This window comes from Pezoporus occidentalis, unplaced genomic scaffold (assembly GCF_034315485.1).
Source record: "Pezoporus occidentalis ecotype Australia unplaced genomic scaffold, CSIRO_AGI_Poc_V1 ctg61, whole genome shotgun sequence".
Lineage (NCBI taxonomy): Eukaryota > Metazoa > Chordata > Aves > Psittaciformes > Psittacidae > Pezoporus > Pezoporus occidentalis.
Genome location: NW_026915955.1, coordinates 1,657,794 through 1,669,827, shown reverse-complemented (window position 1 = coordinate 1,669,827; position 12,034 = coordinate 1,657,794). Strand labels below are relative to the sequence as shown.

Below are 12,034 nucleotides of genomic sequence, written 5' to 3'. Positions count from 1 at the left end.
CTTGCTGGCTTCACAACCGTGAGAGACCTCTTCACTCACACTTAGATAAGGCATGCAGCTACACAGAGCTCTTCTGACTCATTCCGGATTAATCAATTACAGATTATTCCAGCCAGAAATAAATAAAACAAATGCTGAGCCTGTTTCTGGCTTGCATGTGTAAACAAATCTAAACTAGAATCCCACCGTGCTCCCCTAAAAATGTAGGAAAATTGATTTGCAAAAAAATTAAACACAGTGTTTTCAAATTCATGACTGATGAAACCCACGCAACCCTTACCAAAAAAGGGAGATGGTTCTGGGTTGGGGGGTAGGGAGAAGTAATGTAAAGATGCCACAGATAGAAGCATGCACTTTTAGAACGTGAAGAAAAACTTTAGGTTTATTTTCCTAACAGGCCATTTCAATCTTTTGAACAACTAGATTTTTCAAGGTGGGAGGATTCTGGGTTTTATTCCATAGCATATTTTGGTTAATTTCAGAGATATTTTCTTTCTGTTGTTTTGTTGGTTTTTTTGTTTGTTTGTTTGTAGGGATTTGGGGAGGGTTTTGTTTGTTGGATTTTGGTTTTTTTCTTTTGGTAGAAAATAGCTGAAAACAAACCAAATAAAACATTTCAGTTTTTTATAAACAAGCCATTTAAAACAGAAAGACTACACTTTGCTAGTCAGAATACTTAAAGAAACAGTGTCAACTTGAAAATATTATTTATTATTTCTTCTCCCCCAAAGACATGTCAAATTTACCTTCAACACATTTAAAAAAAAAATCACCTTGTGATACAGAAATAGCATAAGGTAACAATAAAGGTTATTTATAAAAGAGAAACCCTACTTATCATTTTAGAATTCAGGAGAACCTAAAAATAAGCACATCCTCCAGCTGAAAGCAAACAGCAGTTTTACAAGGATGGATAAATTAACCAAATGAATCCAAACCCACTTTAAAATGAAAGCCGTGACAACACAGAATGTATACATCCTGTTTGTTTTTAAAAGCCATGCCAGTTTGAAGAGTGTATTCAGCACTATGAGTATGCAATGATAGTTAATGATGAAGTTCAAATACTAAGATTCCTAGAAACACCCTGATGAAGAAGGAAGCTTGCAGCTTGCCCTTCCTTTTCAGCTGTCAGTGTCATTGCCCACCCCTGCCTGTCAGCTGCCATTACTGTTACTGCAAGTATTTCTCATACAGCTCTTCAGTGGAACATTCTTAAGCGCCAGAAATAAATATAAAAGTAAAGCCACTGCAAATAAACACGGGTACTTTGGTTCTGGTTTGGTAGGAGAAATGCAACCTTGTTCTTAATTGAAGTTGACAGTAACTCCCAAATGTTGCATTTGAGAAAGTTTTCCATTCTAAAGGAATTACTGAACAACAGGAAACAAAAAATGTGTATGCAAAACTGTCCCAGAATAAAGAACTCCTGCTGGTGCCAGTGTGCAGCTCCAGCAGTTTCTGATGGAACAGAAGGGCAATTCCTACTCATAAAGCCTAACAGTGCTGCACCACGGATGTCAAGTTAAACTGAAACTGTCAGAACACAACAAATCAAAAATAGCAAAATTACTGTGTGCCCCCTTTGTCCAGCCCAAAGTAAGCACTAAAACCTGTATTAAAAGTGCTCTGTAGTCCACATTTTTTTATGATGTTGATCCTCACAAGAGGTGCCTGCACTCATTTCAGTTCCTGGCCCATCAACAGTCCCTACATGCAGCCGAAGCTGCCAACATTAAGTGCCGTGACGTCCATGGAACAGATCGCCATCCCACAGGCGAGTCTCTTCAATCAAGAGGCAGCATAAAGCATGCCACACAAGGCATGCCAATCATGAAAAACAGGTATTCCCAGATTTTAATTATAACAACTTTTGCTGTGACAATGGATCCTTTACCATATTTCCATACCCCGATTTAGATATTTATTAGCTGTGCTTGAACAATGCTACTTTCTCCTTTGGTAAATTAAAATCTGCTCATCCCCTGGAATTCCAATTGTTTAATTACTCCTCTGGTCTTATATCTGAAACTCCTCCAATTTTTGAAGTTTCCTTTCTAAAGCTAAAAGAAGGCACAGCTTTCGAGTAGTAGCTGCATTCATGCTATCTCTACAGGTAATATAACCGCTCTTACTCTGCCTAGTATTTTGTTTAAATTACTACTCCTTTTTTTTTGGCTATGATACCATCCTGATCATTTGCTGTGGCATCCAGTTGTTTGGGTTGTTTTTTTTTCAAATAAACCGCTGGCTTGCAACGAAGCACATACTTTTTGGTTGCTCTCAGCTTGCTTAACAAGACAGACTACTCAGCAATCTGCTCTTCATTGTTTAACTCTTCCCTCAGCCTTTGTAGTAGCAGTACTACAGGCATTACAGTCTGACAGAATTACAAGAAAGTTTGTAAGAAGAAAGATCTCTTTCATCAGGTCAGCCATTGATCTACTCAAAGGTATTACTTCTTGTAGAACTTACCAATCTTTGTGTCACAGGTAAAATAATTAACACGTTTTTATTCGATAACTAGGCCCTGAAAACCTCTTTATAATATTGTCCTCTTTAAAGACTCATTAACAAGGTTTTTTGAAATCTATGCTTTAGTTTGCCATTTAATCCATTTCATTTGTGCCAAGTTGATATTGTATCCTTCAAGTTTATTAATCAAAACCAAAACTTTATTACATCACTACTCTTATCTCTAGAAATCAAACTTGTACTTACATCAAAAGTACTATCTCTAGAACAGCATGCTCAAGTGTTCATAAACCTGTGATGTGCTATAGCATGCATATTTCAGTGTTCTATAGGAACAACATAAAAAGGCATTTAGAACACAACAGCATGTAAGTTAATACTTTGCAACAGTGGAGACTAATAAAAAAATAGTCGCCATAAATTAAGCTGTCTACAACGACAGCTGAGTAGTGGCCAATTTTGAGAATGTATTCCACTTCTTTCCCTAGGAACAGTGCTAGGAGAATGCTCTGCCCATCCCCTATGAGCCCAGCTTTTGGACAGTGATCCACAGATCTGGAGAAGATCTGTGGTCTGGTATCATACCTAACTCCTGCCTCCCTTTGAGAACATCAAAGCTGTCCCTTCCAAAGATATCATAACTTTCCCTACTGTTTTAAGCTGCACATATACCTGCAAATTACTGCAATCCACTTTAGTTTTCATTGAAAAAATAGATCAACAAAACCTTTTGGTTAAAGATCGAGGGGTCATTTTTGTAGACAATGTTTTCATTCTTAAAAATTCCACTTATCCCACAGACTTGACCCTGCACTTAAGTTAACAGAGGTAGCAGATTAGGTAACGGAGACTGTGGTTCTGCAGCTATTTCTGCAGCGCTGGTGCCAGGCTGGGCAGCGCGGGTGCTGCCACTCATTCCGACCTTTGCCTCCTTGCCAGCACAGCTGTTCATGAACCACAACAAGGAACAGATCCAACTTGAACGAGTGGCCAGCAGAGGAAGGGTAAGGGGCTGCTTAAGAAGCACTGCCATCAAATATGAAACCATAGCTTCTTGTTCTTCCATCCTCTGCCGCAGAAAACAGATGGGCGTAGGAACATCAGACATGGTTGGTCACAGACAGATTACTGCTATTACTGCTTCTATGAATGAATGCCCCTAGCAAACGATGCAAAAACAGAGCAAAATGATGGACCTCTTCCTACAGACCTTGCAATCAAGCTGCTGCAAGTTTAGTTCTGATTTGACAGGGTCTCTTGGGCTGCAGTTCCAATCCTGGACTTTCTTCAATGCAGATCTAAGCAAGACCTCAAACTGTTGAGTAGTTTCACAACTATCAAGGAGCAATTCCTTCCGTTTCATTCATCCTAAGCCAAAAATATGACTATTCAGCCCTTGGAGAAATCAGGCTATCATTTAATTACAAAATTGGAAAACAAGCTGAATCAATCATAGCTAATTAGCTACCAGAAATGGCTAGGAAACATATCATCGGCTCATTTTAGCTGAAAGACCTCTTACTGCAGGTGATTCCCAGCCATACTACTGAACAGTGAACTCAGCATTCTGATGGTGCTTTGAACACAAAAAATTGCTTGCCTATAGGGCAATCAATTGAACGAACATCACACCAACTCCCTCTATCACACCAGATTAGAATAAACACAAAAATAGGTGGCTGAGTGGAAAAGTACTTTATCTTTCCACTTGGAAAACCTACCACAGTTCCAAATCTTGCCTTGGGGTAACCTGGAAATTTTATTTTGGAGACCCTTTCCCAGAATAGAATTATTCCATTTGTAAAACCTCCATACCATTTGGCCCTATTAGTTTGCAGCTCCCTAGTTCTCTGTGTTAAGACCACCAGGAACACTAGGTTACGTCTGAGTTGCATTGCTAGAACTTGGCAAAGGAAATGTATATAATCTGCCTGAGCCATGCCTGGTTTTGTGAAACCACGTCTAAGTTGGGATACTCAGGAGAGCTGGAAGAAAGACCTACATATAGCGTGATATCAGGATGCATAAACTGGAGCATACAGAGGCTGGTTTAGCTGCTCTCACTTGGGAGTAAGGTGAACTTCATTTTCTGTGATTCACTGGGAATATACTACAGTAAATAAAAAAGGGGGATTTAACATGGTAAAAGACTTCACACCTTTCATTGAATAGGCTTGGCATTCACAAAATGTCCCTGAGCAAAGGCAACCTGTTTATTTCTGTGAGCAACAAAGTTGCCTTAAAAGAATTAAAATAATACTGTCAATTAACAATATTTCTAAGTAACTGCACCATTTGCATAGACACAATTACTGTAAAAGGCATTTCTGTGGTCATTTGTAAAATGCTGTAAAAAAAAAAGAAAGATATATTCTAATACAGGAGTATGAATATGTCTTAAAATGGAAGAAAACATAAATATATTATTTGGACATTTATACTTAAGCCTCTTTTGTTTTTTCTAAGTATTCCTAAGTATTGCAGGATCACTTCTCTGTGCATGTGATCTCACACATATAAAGTATACTACAACATCCTCCCCCCAAAAAACAAGCTGCACTAAGAATAGAGGACTAGATACTCATCTGGCATAATGTGAGACCACTCCAGTAATTTCAACATTCCTAGTCCAATCTGCAACAGCTAAGGATCTGGCACAAAACATCGACTAAAATTTCCAATTACCTCATGCACCAGCATTGATTTCAATAGTTATATACACAGAGCCATAGAGGAGAATTATTTGAAAAGTTGCAAACTCAGCTCTGTATTTCTGTTACTTTTGTGGTCTAAATCAGACCCTTCACGGTATTTTAATGCAGGGTTTTGTGGTTTAATTATATATGTGTCAAGAGCATAACAGTTACTTGCTGTATCCACCCAATTAAAAAAAAGGCAGCAATAATTTTACACTGCTGACAATGTCAACTTATACGGTCATGTCACAAAAGCAATATATATATTAATGTTGCAAAAAAATCTAGTGCATATTAACTTCAATTAGACTTCTGCATGTGAATATTTTGCAGGTTGCCTTGGGAGGTCTTTTTGCAATCTGCCGCTCCCAATCAGCCAAACTGTATAGTCCAGCCACAAGAGGAGGTGACCAAGGCGTAAAGACACAATATCCAGCCAGCTCAGACAGGCTGAGTTCTTCAGAGACAGCACTTAAATTACATCTCATTAAACAGCCCTACACAGTCCTGCAACATCACTCACTACAATGTACTTCCATGGACAGCTGCTTAATGAAAAATGGCCATAATTTTATTTATTTCTCTAGTTCTAGGAAAAGGATGCAGACCTCCAAAGAAATTCAGGTACAGAAAACCTCTAAAATCCTTCTGTTCAAATCCATGGTAATTGAAGTCTAACTCAAAGTTTAGTGCCTAGTAACTGAGTCTAATAGCTTAAGACCAAATACTAGTCTCACTGGTATGTAGACCTCTGAAAGTTCTGAAGATAATCACTCCTCATTATAATCTTCCCTTATCATGAAGAAAATTTAAACAAATTGAAAATAAAATGCTTAACTTTAGTATTCCTCAGCCATTAGCTTCTGACATTCTGCTCAAAAGTCTGACAACTAGCCTGTATACAATCTTGTGAGTGAGACTGCCCAGTGATGCATTTTGATATAGGATAATCAATCATCAAAGTAATTTTACTGCTTAACATTAAAGCAAAAGGCGGGCCAGCTATTCAAAGCGTTTCTCATGCTTAGAGACAAAAAGAAGAAACTGCTTTAAAAATAGTTTTCACCAAGGTCTGTATTACAGGCATCCCAAAAGCAACTGGCATCATTAAAGCCTCCAGTGTGGACTAAAAATGTAAGTTTTACTGCTTTTTCAAAAAAATTTTATTCTTTCCTTGACGGATAAGCATTCCTCGTATCTGAGCTTTCACACTACAAAGTGCATCCAATTTCCTTTAAGCACTTCAGATTTAATGACAGATTTAATAGCATTGCAACACAGAAATGTGGACTTGGACAAAAAATTACTGCATAAAAATCTGATTTCTGTAAAGCAACATCTAAAAGGTCAACTAATATATCTGAGTAAAGCAGAAAATTTTTAATGTATATTGTGAAGACTGGGGCTTTACCTATCGGTAAAACATCTACTGACTTTAAGATACCATAAAGATAATTTATTTTTAATAACCATTTTTATTTAATTTTTAAAAGAGTAGCAGTTTATGCCTTCAAGTATAACCATACCCTGAAATCTCAGGGGTGATTAAAGGGCCATGGCAAAGCTGAAAGGTTTCAAATATCAAACTATACTATTATGTCACGGCCAGCAAGATCAATTAGCGCTTTTCAATGACAGAAAAGGTTAAGTTGGATACACATTTACACAATATTTAAATCCAAATTAGAAAAATAGCACATATTAAGTTTAGTTGTAAACCTCTCAATCGGTGACGAAATCTCAAAACTCTTCTTCTACTTGCATAACATAAATACTGTTTTTCTAACAAAAAATGGCAAAAAGATTATAGATACATTAGGTAGCAGAAATAACATTGGATTCTTATGTACAAAGTAAAAATCAAAGACATCGGAGTGTTTCTGCTACAAGACTCGGTTTAGTGCTGAACTTTCAAGAAGTTTTAAAAATACTTGATCAGCTTGACAGATGCCGCTGTGTTTGCGTTCTCCTTGCAAACCCTGACAACACTAAAAATGAATGACAATGAGCAAATAAACCTATTCTCATGTTCAACTAAAAAACAAATAGGAAACTGCCACACAACAAAAAAACCCACAAATTAAAAATACTAATCCGTAAATTTACTAATCTTAAATGTGGGAAAAAAGCAAGTATACAACTTCTGCAATTAAAAAACATAGACAAATGCACACCAGGAAGCAAGGGAGCTTACTGACTTACTTATTAAGAACATTAAGTTCTTAGTACCTGAAGAATACTTGTTAAAAATACAGGTATTTTAGAAGTTAATTTGACACCTGTTAATGCAAGCGGTGCTGCAGTAAACATAACTTGAACAGAGTACCAAGTTATGATATCAAATAAAGTCAGTATAAAATCATAATAAAAGTGTGGGAGATGAAGAAAACCTAAGGAAAAAAACCCACACTGTGTTGAAATCAGTGGTTTAGATTGTAATTGCATTATTTTGAGTAAAAGCAAAGCAAGATTAGTCTTGTTCAATGATATATTTCAAAATGTCTTCTCTATTTATTTCTTCAAGGGGTGATTTGAAATATTTACTACCAGACAGTACCTAATTTTAGGTTTTAAGTGCTTTAACAGCTCAATGAAATATGATCAGCAGCTGCAATATAGAAGTATGCTGAATAAACTCTCCTTATAAAAAGGGAGACCTGTTTTACCCTGAGTTCATAAAATCTCTACTTTCAAGAAAGAAAAAGATAATACAGAAAAAAATGGTAGCTGCGTCCTAGAGCATTTGACAGAAATTCCAGGAATTTCTTTCTTCTTTCTGTATTGGCTTTCATATTTAAAAGAGGAAAAAGCAGTTTAAATTTCAACACCGGAGGATTGCACTGAATGTCATGCAATACCACCAGGTCATGCAGGAAATAGACAGGTACCTCTTCCACACCAAATGTCAGTGTTTAACAACACTGATTAACTCTAGGACTGAAAGGTAAAAGTTGCATAAAGTTTAACGAGAAGCTCTCAAAGCTTGCATCAGAGTCTAAAAATATGCAACAGGACACTATCTATAGCTGTATTTCTAGTTGCCTTATTTGAAACATTTTAACTGGGAAAAGCAATTAACTGTTTTCTACTTACTAAATTCCTTGTTTTAAATTTATTTATCCCATTGGCATTATCCATAGAGCAGAACAGATTTCTATTGCAAAGTGTTTTGAAGCCATTAATAAGTACAAATACAACAAGAGTAATCTTCAACTAAATTTATTAGTATAACCACATATACATATCAAATTCTAAATGCACATGAATTACCTGGAAAAAAGATACATAAAAGATTAACCACCACACTCCTCTTTCGTTTTTATTATATTTGATTGAAGAACATTTGGCAACATAAATACCAGAATTTTCAAAAGAAAGCACGAAGAGCTGTTTCAGACGTAGCCCAGCTAATGTTAGATGTCAAATGTACAGAAAGAATCACAGGGAGGTTAAGAGAAATGTCAATTTGTATTTCCACTTTATTCACAGTATGACACGTCGGGCGTATGCAAACATTTGTTATTCGGCAGCATTTTCAGAAGTACTAGTACGAAAAGTCAAACCCACTGTAACTTTGCAAAACTTCTCTTTTGAGTGTTAAGGAAATAAAACAATGCTATAAGCTGAGCTTTGATTCAAAGTACACTCTTCAAATAACAAACAAGTAATGAGGTCAGACAACAAAAAGAATAATATTTACCATACAGAAAAGATGCTTGCTTTGTATACTTCACTCCAAACCTAAACTGCTGATTAGTTTATCCCAGACATACTTTCTAGTCTCAGCAAGTGAAACACGCAAAACAAAACTCAGAATATTGAAAATACTGGTTTCTTACTGTTCTAGCATGGCTTCGTGCTTAAACCCGAATCGGCCAAGGCGCTCCCTTGTCTGCTACAGCTTGCCTCCCACGATTTGTGCAAATACCAGCTATGTACTTCACATCCCCACTCGCGAGATGAAGGTGCACCTCCGTGTGCGCGCTTTAAATCCCGCCCGCAGGATAACGGGAAGGCAGCGCAGTACCTACTTGGCTCTGAGCAACAGCTTCATAAACGTAAATGAAACTTTAGATGCCAAGTAATGACTGGCAGCAGCCCTGCCACGGGGTCCCGCTCTCGCTTCTCGGCGGGGTCGCTCACCGCTGGCGAGTGCCGGGCGGCGGCCCCGGGGCAGCCCCCGCCGCCCGGGCACGGTGTGGAGCCCCTGCGGCCCAGGGAGAACCGCCGCCGGAGCCCGTGAAACCCAGCCGGCGGTTTTCCGCCAGTATCTGATTTGGGAAGTGTCTGTAATGACAGCCGGGGAAGCAAATTAATGGCCAGCAGCCCACTGTGTTTGAACACGGAGAATCCTGTTACCTCCTCACGGATCAAGTACACACACACACACACACGCGCGCGCACACACACACACACACACGGAGGCTTCCCCACGTGGAAATGCTTTTAAACCAAAACACAGGACCCTCTATCGCCAGCGGGACCCCCGCGCCGGGGCTTTCCTGCGCCTCCGTCCTCCTGCGCAGCGGGGACCGGGACCCCAGATGGGACGACCCGAAAACGTGCCTTTTTGTCTTTTAACCGCAAGAAAAAAACAAGTCGGGGCGGGGGAGGGGACGGGCAGGAGGGAGCCCTTAGGGAGAGGAAACGCCGAAGAACAAAAACAACGGGCAGCTCCCCCGGACAGTGAGAACAGTGGCTGCCGAAGCCCCGTGGGGTTGCCGGCCGGGAGGCAGCCTGCCCCATCCCGTCCAGCGGCACTCCGAACACCGCACGCACGAGGCGCCCCAAGGCAGGATGGAGGCAGCAGCGGCAGACTCCCGGGTCAGAGAGGGGCCCAAGTGCGAGCGGCGGAACCGATCTCCCCTGCCACCGATGCCTGCGGGTCTGCGACGAGCTGCCTGACTCCTCGCTCTGCCCAAACCCTAACCTCGCTGGCAGAAGAGAGTTCAGGAAGGGGCTTGCTACCATCCCTGCTTGTTTTCAGGCCAGAGGGGCTCCCCGCTGCCAGAAAACTTGTTTCCTCCCAACCTCCGGTTGAGCCGGCCCCGGCTCTGGCCGTAACAGGGGCGGGAGGTGGCAGGGCGGCTTGGGGAGCCCTCCCACCCCTAGCCTCCCTCCCGCCTCGCCCAGGCTGGCCGGCACCCCCGGCTGCTCGCGGGGCGCAGCCCAGGGCCCCCATTTCCGCCGTTATCGGGGAGGCGCAAGCGGGGAACAATGCGATGGCAGCCGGCACGGCTTACGCCCGCCTCGGGGTTCACCTCAGTAGCCACGGTAACAGCCGGCCGAAGGGGAGTGACGGCAACACGGCTGGGACTGTCACCTGGAGAGAGGCAGAAAGTCACCCCGTCCGCACCGGAGACCGGTGGGATTTCTGCAACTAAACTTGTGCGGGGCCGGAGGTGAAAGCCTGGCTCTGGTTTGCGATGGACGGCTCCGCTGTTCCTTCCCATCACGTTTGTTTTGCAGCAACTTTGTGTTTTCTGGTCATCGGACCAACAGGAAAACAACGCTAAATAAACCCTAAACACAAGCACATGCACACACACCCCCACCCCCCCCATCTCCACGGACGCATACACTCGCGACAGGGAGCCGGTTTCCTCCACCCCTGAGCAGAAGGGGTGGGAGGGAGGCTCGAGAACGGGGAAGCCGGGGAGAGACTCACCTTCTCGCTGCCGGGATATGCCGCTACCTTTAATTTAAGGGCCGCTCCTTATTTATTTATTCTCGCTCCTTCTCCGAGCCGACGTTCCCCTCTTGCACTGCCCCTCTGGCAAAAACAGGACATCCCCTCTACAAGTCGTGTTCCCCCGTCTTTTCTCCACACACAAATAAAGTGCAACTCGGAGCAAAACGGGAGGAGAGGCGCGGGGGGTGTGTGTAGGGTGTTAGATGGAGGAGGAGGCTGGTAGGGGAAAAGCCAAACACTCGCAGTTGAGCGAGTGCAACTAGTTGCCTCTCACGCGCAGGCACGTAGAAAGTTCCCCTGGCAAGGGACGGGGCTTTGCTAAGAAAAGGTAACCTCCTCCCTCTCAAAAAAAGTCGTCCCGGGAGCGGGGAGGTAAGGGGCGAGGACGACAGGAGCCAGCGCAGCCTCCGGACACCCCGCTTTGCACTTGCGCCGGGTCTGCGCCGGCCCCTGCTCGGCGCAGGAGACCGGCTATTCCTCTGCCGCCCCGCTCAGCACGCCTGCGCTTCCGCCGCCGCGGCGCACCGCGGAGGGGCGGCTGGCCCGGCCATCAAGCACACCCAAAGCACCCCTGCCCACCGGCCGGCCCGCTTCACCCGACCCGGACAGTTCACCTTCGCTACTCCCTGGCAGCCATAGTGTTGGGAGCAAAGAAGGAGATAGCCCTAAGAGGCGTAGGTCTAACCCTAGTCCACTCGAGTGGAGGCACTAAAGTCCACACCGCACTTTCTCCTTTTGTTTCTCTTATAATAAACCAACATTGTAAAGTAATGCTGATTTTTTGGGGAAGATTGCGAGTATACAATCGAGCATGACTAAGCACTACAGGACAGGACCTGTTGCTGCACCCTTTTATATAGGATGCATTTGTCTCCTCCTCAAGCTGGTCAGTGTGGATGCACACAAAGTCCTTACCTGCTTTCAAACTGAACGCTCTTCTGCTGGAAATTCACCAGCTGCATTTGGTCTTATCTGCTACCTAGTGTGGGGAAGTGGAAGAAATTCCCTAACTGCTTAGTCACATTTCATACTCTTACCCTTCACGTTGGATTATTTCTTAAGTATTATTTCACTGAGTGGATTGGGTGGCTCTTGGTGAAGCAGCTGCATCACCCTCTTTCTCTCAAGGTAACTTCACTCTCCAAAGGGTGCAAGTCAACAGAGGAAGCAA

General features: G+C 42.3%; 1 protein-coding gene across 16 annotated transcripts in view; it reads right to left on the bottom strand.

Annotated features, from left to right (window-relative positions):
• The window catches only part of EYA4 (EYA transcriptional coactivator and phosphatase 4), a 150,747-nt gene extending 139,446 nt beyond the window's left edge, over positions 1 to 11,301 (bottom strand). For 5 of the 16 annotated variants that reach the window (XM_062639579.1, XM_062639578.1, XM_062639584.1 and 2 more), the window contains exon 1: positions 9,011 to 9,542. The gene's annotated coding sequence lies outside the window, so the exon portion shown is untranslated. Of the gene's footprint in view, positions 1 to 9,010; positions 9,544 to 10,839 lie in introns of those variants that run through there. The other 11 variants (XM_062639581.1, XM_062639587.1, XM_062639588.1 and 8 more) reach the window with 4 other exon arrangements.
• Positions 11,302 to 12,034: the final 733 nt, after the last annotated feature.